This window comes from Myodes glareolus, chromosome X, assembly GCF_982192425.1.
Source record: "Myodes glareolus chromosome X, mMyoGla1.1, whole genome shotgun sequence".
Classification (NCBI taxonomy): Eukaryota; Metazoa; Chordata; class Mammalia; order Rodentia; family Cricetidae; genus Myodes; species Myodes glareolus.
In genome coordinates this window covers 132,498,343-132,507,278 of record NC_142053.1, presented here as the reverse complement: position 1 = coordinate 132,507,278, position 8,936 = coordinate 132,498,343, and the positions used below count along the sequence as shown (strand labels likewise).

At 42.8% G+C, this 8,936-nt stretch overlaps 1 long non-coding RNA gene across 4 annotated transcripts; it reads right to left on the bottom strand.

The window, feature by feature from the left end:
- Positions 1–576: 576 nt before the first annotated feature.
- Positions 577–8,934, bottom strand: LOC146889075 (uncharacterized). 4 transcript variants are annotated; one of them, XR_015737094.1, is made up of 4 exons: positions 7,880–8,934; positions 3,917–4,048; positions 2,735–2,846; positions 577–1,776 (listed from the first exon to the last, which is right to left on the bottom strand). It is a non-coding gene; the product is annotated as an uncharacterized LOC146889075 (long non-coding RNA). The 4 variants fall into 4 exon arrangements; XR_015000433.2 differs by having other exon boundaries at positions 2,735–2,842; XR_015000435.2 differs by lacking the exon at positions 7,880–8,934 and adding an exon at positions 6,859–7,637 and having other exon boundaries at positions 2,735–2,842.
- Between the last annotated feature and the right edge of the window lie 2 nt (positions 8,935–8,936).

Sequence of the window (8,936 nt, the reverse complement as noted above, 5' to 3'; positions counted from 1 at the left end):
GAAATGCAAATCAAAACAACTTTGAGATTCCATCTTACACCTGTAAGAATGGCCAAAATCAAAAACACTGATGACAACTTATGCTGGAGAGGTTGTGGGGAAAAGGAACACTTCTGCATTGCTGGTGGGAATGCCAGCTGGTACAACCCCTTTGGATGTCAGTGTGGCGATTTCTCAGAAAATTAGGAAACAGCCTTCCTCAAGACCCAGTAATACCACTTTTGCATATATATCCAAAGGATGCTCAATTGTGCCACAAGGACATGTGCTCAACTATGTTCATAGCAGCTTTGTTTGTCATAGACAGAACCTGGAAACAACCTAAATGTCTCTCGACTGAAGAATGTATAAGGAAAATGTGGTATACTTACAAAATGGAGTACTACACAGCAGAAAAAAATCACATCTTGAATTTTGCAGGAAAATGGATGGAGCTATAAAACATTATTTTGAGTGAGGTAACCCAGACCCAGAAAGACAATTATCACATATACTTACTCATAGGTGGTTTTTAAACATAAAGCAAAGAAAATCATCCTACAAACCACAATCCCAGAGAACTTAGAAAACAATGAGAACACTAAGAGAGATTTACTTAGATATCTTCTACATGGGAAGTAGAAAGTATAAAAAGACAAGATCTTCTGAGTAAATTGGTAACATGGGGACCTTGGGGAAGGGCTGAAGGGGGGAGGGGAGATGCAGGGAGGGGAGCAGAAAAAAATAGAAAAAAAAGAATTAAAAAATGAAATGTAGCAAAAGGAGCAGTGGGCCAAGCCGTTTCCCACAGCCCGACTCCCAGCCACCTGGCTAGCTAGCTTATACCCCGAAATAACAATACACAAATTGTATTCATTTGAACACTGCCTGGCCCATTATATCTAGCTTCTTCTTAGCTAACTCTCACATCTTGCTTTAACCCATATCTAGTAATCTGTATGTCATCACGAGCTCATGGCTTACCAGGAAAGATTCAGCATGTCTGACCTGGCAGCTTCATGGCAGGCAGCTGTCTCTCTCTGCCTTCTTTCTCCCAGCATTCTGTTTTGTTTACTCTGCCTATCTAAGCTGCTGTCCTATCAAAAGGCCAAAGCAGTCTCTTTATTTAACCAATGAAAGCAACACATAGAAAGAAGACCCTCCTATATCATTTCCCCTTTTTCTGTTAAAACAAAAAGGAAGGCTTTAACTTTAACATAGTAAAATTACATATAACAAAACAGTTATCAAGCAAGAATTACAATATTTAGATCTATTTTATCTTTTATCATAACAATGGAAAACTATAACTATCTATCTATTCTTCAACTACATCAAATACTCCAGAAGGATATAATATTACCTAAGTAAACAAGAAATAAGCAACTTCCAAACTCTAGAAATGACAGAGACATCTCGCTGCCTGGACAGTCACCCAAAGTTACTCTATACCATTGGGGCATCCATCTACAGCCTATAGGACCATAGTATCCAGCAGACATTTCCATGAAGCAGGAAATTCCAAAGACAGTTCAGTCACTATCTGCTGTGTCCTGCAGAATGTCTTGCAGACTCTTTCATGAATCAGGAATCCCGAAAGACCATCTCACTTTTAGGCAAGTTCAGCAGTCCTCTCTCTGTGGGTTCTCTGTGTCCAGTTTATGCAACAGTCCAGGCAAGAGCAGTTTCTTGCCCAAATGGCTATCAAACTCCATGAGGATCCTCTTCAATGTCCATTCTCCTCTTGAAGTAGCTGGTGCTGTCAGGAGCAGACGTGTCTCATTGTCATGAAAAACCCTAAGTTATTAAAACATTAAATGTCATATTCTGTAGTCTTTGAAAGATATGAAGAATGCCTATCTGACTGAAATATATCTCTATATATCTAGAAAATCTAACTAACATGACTACAAACTTGACTATTACAGATGATTATCTATTAATCTATATTTCTTAATTATACATTACATTTTTAAAATGAGCTACACAATCACAATACCTTAATCAAGAGCAGAAATACATATACACAACAAGATTGACCTTAAATTTATATCAATAAACCAAGATTTATACCAATGTGAATTATTTATATTTACAACAGAGTGGCTGCCCAACATGGTCTGCTAACTCCACGTAAAACCTGAGAGGGCTTAAAAAGGAGAGAGAGTGAGTTTAACACAGCTCTTTGCTGTTTGTGGGTAGTGTGCCTCAGAAAGAATTTCCTGCATCAGCCTTATTAAAAAAAAAAAAAGCCACGCCACACATTTCCAGAAAATGCCCCCAAAATTTCCAGAAAATGCTGTCTGTGGTAGTTTGAATGTAATTGGTCCCTGTTAAGATCATAGGCAGTGGCACTATTATGAGGTGTGGCTTTGATGGAGTGGGTATGACCTTGTTAGAGGAAGTATGTCTCAGTTCACTTCCTGTTACCTGCAGATGGAGACACAGAACTCTCAGCTCCTTCTCCAGCACCATGTCTGCCTGCATGCCACCATGCTTGATAATGGACTGAACCTCTAAAACTGTAAGCCAGCCAGTCAAATGAAATGTTTCCCTTTATGAGGGGTTTCAGTGCTCATGCTGTCTTCTTCACAACAACAGAATCTCTAAGACACCCTCACAACACACCCAGAGGATTATCTCTTCTTTTATCCAAGGTCAATCAAGTCAAAAATAAGATTAATTATCACAATACCATTATATATATAAAGTACTAAGAATAAACAAATTCATTGCCTGGCGTGGTGACACATACCTTTAATCCCAGAATTTGAGATGTGAAGGCAGGCCGATCTCTGTGAATTTGAAGTTAGCTTGGTATACATGTTGAGTTCCAGGACAGTCAAGGCTATATAATGATACTCTGTCTCAAATGAAAAAAAAAAAACAAATTTATAGATAGCAGTTGGGCGGTGGTGGCGCACACCTTTAATCCTAGCACTCAGGAGGCAGAGGCAGGCAGATCTCTGTGAGTTCGAGGCTAGCCTGGTCTACATAGAGCTAGTTCCAGGATAGGTGCCAAAGCTACAGAGAAACCCTGTCTCGAAAAAACAAAAACAAAAAAAAATTATAGATAGCTAGTGATTAATAGTGGCTGGGAATTGACTACTAATGGGTATGAAGTTTCTTTTGAAATTAGATTGTGGTGAATTTGTTTTTTTTTTTTTCTGGCTTATACTTTGGGGTAAAATTAGGGCTTTGGGCATACTAGGCAAATGCTTTACCCCTGAGCTACATCTCCAGTCCCGTCCCCAACTCTTTTTAAATATTTCATTTTAAATTGTGCAACTGGTGTGTGTGTGTGTGTGTGTGTGTGTGTGTGTGTGTGTGTGTGTGAATACCCTCTGTGTCAGTCATGGCACCCATGTGGAGGTCAGAGAACAACTTGTATGAGCTGGTTCTCTGCTTCCACCAAGACCTGGGGATTGAACTCAGGTCATTAGGATTGGTGGCAAGTGCTTTTACCCACTGCACCATCTCACTAACCCAATTTGGAAACTCTTATATATGTTTGTAGATAGACTATCATTTCTGGGAGTGTAGCTTACCCTAATCTAGGTGAATTTCATGGCATGGAAATGATACTGACACAGTTAGTCAACTTCAGGTGCTGGGCAGGGTCTCATGCATACTAAGCATATACGATAGCACTGATCAAGTGCTGGGATTAGAGAAGTTTAAAGAAATTAAGTTTTTTTTTTTTTTGAGACAGGGTTTCTCTGTAGCTTTGGAGCCTGTCCTGGCACTAGCTCTATGTAGACCAGGCTGGCCTCGAACTCACAGAGATCCACCTGCCTCTGCCTCCCGAGTGCTGGGATTAAAGGCGTGCGCCACCACCGCCCGGCTAAAGAAATTAAGTTTAAAGAAATTCATTATCATATAAAACTTTTAAAAAAATGGTTTATTTGTTCTTGTTTTCTAGATAGAACTGTTTTACCTGCATTTATGTATGTACACCACATGCATGCAGTGTCCAGGAAGGTCAGAAGAGGGTGTTGGATCCCCAGGAACTGGAGTTTCAGACAGAGGTGAGCTGCCATTTGGGTGCTGGGAATGGAACCTGGATCTTCTGTAAAAGCAAGATGGTTCAGCTCTTAATGGCTTAACCATCTCTCAAGCCCAATTCAGATATTTTTAAAGGGGTAATTTAAAACAGGAAAAAAAAAGAACAAATGGTCTAGAGAGACTGAGGATCTGACTTGGAGACTCACATCCTCTAGTAACTGCAGCTCCAGGGGATCTAACACCCTCTCTTGGCCCAAGGGAACTCATACATATTTGGCTCACATATGGGTAGACATGTATAGGAACTCACTTTGTAGACCAGGCTGGCCTCAAATTTAGAGATCCGCCTGTCTCTGTCCAGGGAGTGCTGGGATTAAAAGCATGTGCCACTACAAAGGGTGACTTTTTTCTGTTAATTTAAAACAAACAAACAAACAAACCAAAATCAAGCTTCACAATGGTGACACTTCTTTGTGGTCACAGATACTTGAGAAGCCAACAACAACAAAAAAAAATATAGCCTGAGTTTAGGAATTTGGGGCCAACCTAGCAAGATCTTATCTCTAAAAAGAAATAAATGCTAGTTTTGACCTGTCAATTAAAATAAGATTTATGAGTGCTATACAGAAAGACCTTAGAAAGACCTTAAAAATTCCAGCAGCCAGGCAGTAGTGGAGGCAAAGGCAGGCGGAGCTGTGAGTGCTCGCCTGGTCTGCAGCCTGGTCTGCAGAGCGAATTCCAGGGTAGCCAGAGCTCCCTGGAGAAACCCTGTCTTGGGAAAAAAAAAAAAAAGCGGTCACACGGCTCCATCAGATTAGTAATTCCCTCAGGGTAAAACCACCAATGGATACAAAACTTAAGTGTCTACTCTGGGATTGAGAAACAATTACACAATCTCTAGTATCTCCTGATGGTTGGATAACACCAAGGCAAGATAAGGAAACCTGTCTTAAAAAAAAAAGCTTCCCAGTAAAATACTAGGTACAAGGAAAAGCACAAACGCCGTAAAGAAACCTGGACAACATCACCTTAATCAACTAACCAAAGCAAATACTGAGGGTTTTGTGCCTCCAGCTAGCTGAGCACACAGCATCACCTCTGTGGAATCGTGCCCCAAACTCATAATCTAAATCTAATCATATCAGATAAATTCATCATGAAGGACTTTCTTCCCATGAATTGGCCTGCATTCTTCATAAACAAAGCAAACAAAAGCAAAACAAATGGGAAAACTCATCAAGATTATGGATCATGAAAGTTAAGACCGAAGCACATTTCCTTTAAAAATGAGACCAAAACCAGAATAAAACTAAAAGTATAACACAGGTCACAACATAGACTCTCCTGTTTCTTATTCAAGCACATGGGTGCTACAGGCAAGAGGATCGTAAAATCAAGTTTATCTTCAACTACATATTGCATTCAGGCTGGGATATATGAGATCCTGTTTTTAAAAAAGGGGACGGAGGCAGCAGTCCTTTAATCCCAGGGCTCTGGAGACAGAGGCAGACAGATCTCTGTGAGTTCGAGGCCAGCCTGATCTACAAAGAGAGTTCCAGGACAGCCAGGGCTACACAGAGTAACCCTGTCTCAAACAAACAAACAAAAATCAAAAGCAGGCAGGTGGGAGCTGCTGGCAAGATGGCTCAGAGGATAAAGGCACTAACTAGTTGCCTAGTCTGATTATCTGAGTTCAATCTCCAGGGCCACATGGTAGAAGCAGAGAACCAGATCCTGCAAGTTGGCCTTTGCCCTCCATACATTTGTCATAGCATTCTCCCCATCAACAAAATGTAATAGTTTTTTTTCCCCCCCAAGACAGGGCTTCTCTGTGTAGCTTTGGAGCCTTTACTGGCACTCATGCTGTAGACTAGGCTGGCCTCAAACTCAGAGATCTGCCTGCCTGTGTCTCCCAAATGCTGGGATTGAAGGCATGCACTGGTAAGGAAAAAAGCAGCTCCGCCAGCGCAAGAAATTCAATTAGGTCGAATCAAACCAAATCAAAATACCTATTGTTTTATTAAGAATGACTTACATAGATCTAATCTACATGGGAAGTAGAAGGTAGAAAAAGACAAGGATCTCCTGAGTAAATTGGTAGCATGGGGACCTTGGAGGAGGGGTGAAGGGAGGAGGGGAGAGGCAGGGAGGGGAGCAGAGAAAAATGTAGAGCTCAATAAGTATCAATAAAAAAAATAAGAATGACTCTCTGGGTGGCCAAGCGCAGGGCAAGGAGACAAGACAGCAGGGAGCCCATGCAGACTCAAAACCACGAGTTTCTCCTCTAGGAGGCCTCTTAAATACCTTTTGGGAGTGGTCCTGATCCCTTCCAGGGAGGGGTCAGGACCTGGCATGATAGGATTTGGAGTCCAGAACAAAGCAACTCCCAGGCCAGGGGCTGGGGCTACACTTCCAACTTAACATGCACAACCACCGCTTGGCGAAAATTTTTAATAAACTGAATGACAAGGGAAAGGGGAGCAATAAGTTGGTAGTTAAGAGCACTGGCTGCTCTTGCAGAGGACCTGGGTTCAGTTCCCAGCACCCACATAGCAGCTCACAGCTAACTATAACGTCAGTCCCAGAGGATCCATGCACTCTTCTGCCTGGCCTACTTGGGCACCAGGCACAGTTGTGATACACAGACATGCATGGTGGCAAAATACCCATACCCATAAAAAAGTAAATAAAAAAAATAAAATGGAGCTGATCACAGTGGTGCACACCTTTAATCCCGGGCAGAGGTCGGCAGAGCTCTGTGACTTCAGGGCTACCCTGTTCTGCACAGCTAGAACAGCCAGGGTTACACAGTGAGACCCTGCTGCAAAACAAATAGAGAAGTGAATAAAAGGGATCCGGTGTGGTAGCACTCACCTCTAACCCCGAATTCTGGAGACAGAAACAGGCGAATCCCTGTGAATCCAATGCCAGCCAGATCTACAGAGTTCCAAACTAGCCAAGGCTAGTGAGACTCTCCACCCCTTTACCCCCTCCACTCCCAAAAAAAGTCATCCAGTTCATCTAGTTCATCATCGAGCAAATCTAGTTCAAATGTACAGACTTCCTGGAACAGGCTGCTGTGCTCCATCCCTAGCACCGAAGGAAGCAAGAACCACATAGTCTAGATGTGAAGCAGCTCACTGTTTGCACTGTCCATTGTCTGGTGCATTTTCTCCTTTTCATCCTTTCTTTCTTTCTTTTCTTATTTTCTTTTTATTTTTCAAGACAGGGTTCCTGTATGTAACAGTCCTAGCTGTCCTAGAACACGCTCTGTAGACCAGGCTGGCCTCGAACTCACAGCGATCTGCCTGTCTCTGCCTTCCAAGTGCTGGGATTAAAGGTGTGTGCCACCACCACCTGGCTCCTTTTCTTATTGATTTGCACATGTTTGTTATATGGCCCAAAATATAGATATTAGTTCTTTCTTTTTTGACACAGGGTCTCATTATGTAGTCCTGAAAATCCTGGAACTCAGTATGTAGACCAGACTGATCTTGAACTCACAGAGATCCACCTGCCTCTACCTTCCTAGTACTGAGATTAAAGACGTGCACCACCACACCAGCTGTATTCCACTGTTTTTAGATTTATATATGAATATATACCACAAGAGTACTTGGGAGTTACAGATGGTCGTCGGCTACCTGTGTGGATGCTCGGAATCAAATCTAGGTCCTCTGGAAGAGCAGCAAGTGCTCCTAACCACTGAGAATCCAGCCCTGAATTCTACCTTTGAGGAAAGGACTTTAATATTTGTGCATCTGGCTTGTGTAAGCATTCATTTGTATGTACAGTTACACATACCCACAGTGTTAAATATTTTTCGCTTGTAAACATGACTATTAATTTAGTCCATTTAAATCAATGTTAAAAAGTTCAGCGGCTGAGCATTTACCTAGAAAGCACGGGCCCCTGCGTTGCATCCCCAGACTGCAGGGACAGAGACAAGCAAAGAGTTTCTCCAAGCCAAGAACTGCTAATCCCGCCCTTTTGTTTAACAGAAAGGGACACCGCCCAGAGTGAATGGGCACAACTTCCTTAACTCCATACAGCCAGGCATTAATCTTATTAGAACCTGTTTTCCTTAGGTCCTGGGGTCAGGATGAGGTCAAGATTGACCTGGGCATGCTTCTCTGTTCACATTCACATTTGGAGCTAAGCCCCTTAATGCCCTATAAGTGCGCCTTAGGGAAAAAAAAAATGGGCTCTTCTTGGGAAGTTTGAGGTTTCATTAGCCTAGGAATAGAATTGAACGCCCAGAACGGCAGCGGCAGCGTACCGTCGGGAGAGAACCGTGCTGCACAAACCCTTTGTGTTGGTACAGAGAGCAGTAGAGATCTTTGTCAGGGTCAATCTTTCAATCGTTCCTTCTTAGCCTCTTTCTAGTTTACAGGAACACTTAGTTATCAGTTGAAGTCACCTTCTTTGCAGGGTCCGGTCTGGTGGCGGATTAAGCTAATCAGTTAATGATAAGCCAAATGCCCACAGCTAGCCCTTAGGGGGTCGATAAGGCACCTAGGGAGTGCTCCTAGGTGACAGAGCCATTACCTACAAAAGGTCCTGGCTGTTCCCTGAGGCTAAGGAAGACTGAAAATTCCTTCCGATCCCTCAAGAGATAGGAAAAGAGGAACGTCGGCTATTTTTCCAGCTATTACTAGGGTCACGCTAAAATCTAAACTAGAGGAACCGCAGAGGCGAGCTTTTTGGCAGAGAAGGGGCTAGCCTCAACCCTTCCCTTATCTTTTCCATCTTGGTTCTTAAGGATTACAAAATAATCATTAGGAAACGTTTTCTTGGAAGTTGAGAAATTCTTGCGCCTCGAACGTTTCGAACGTTTCAGGGCTGGAATAGCAACTGGCCTGAAAAGGGCACCCGCGAACCCTCCGTGCGCCGACGTGCTCCGGCGCCCCGCGCCCCTCAACCCTGCTGCTCCTCCTCGCGATGCTCTGGCT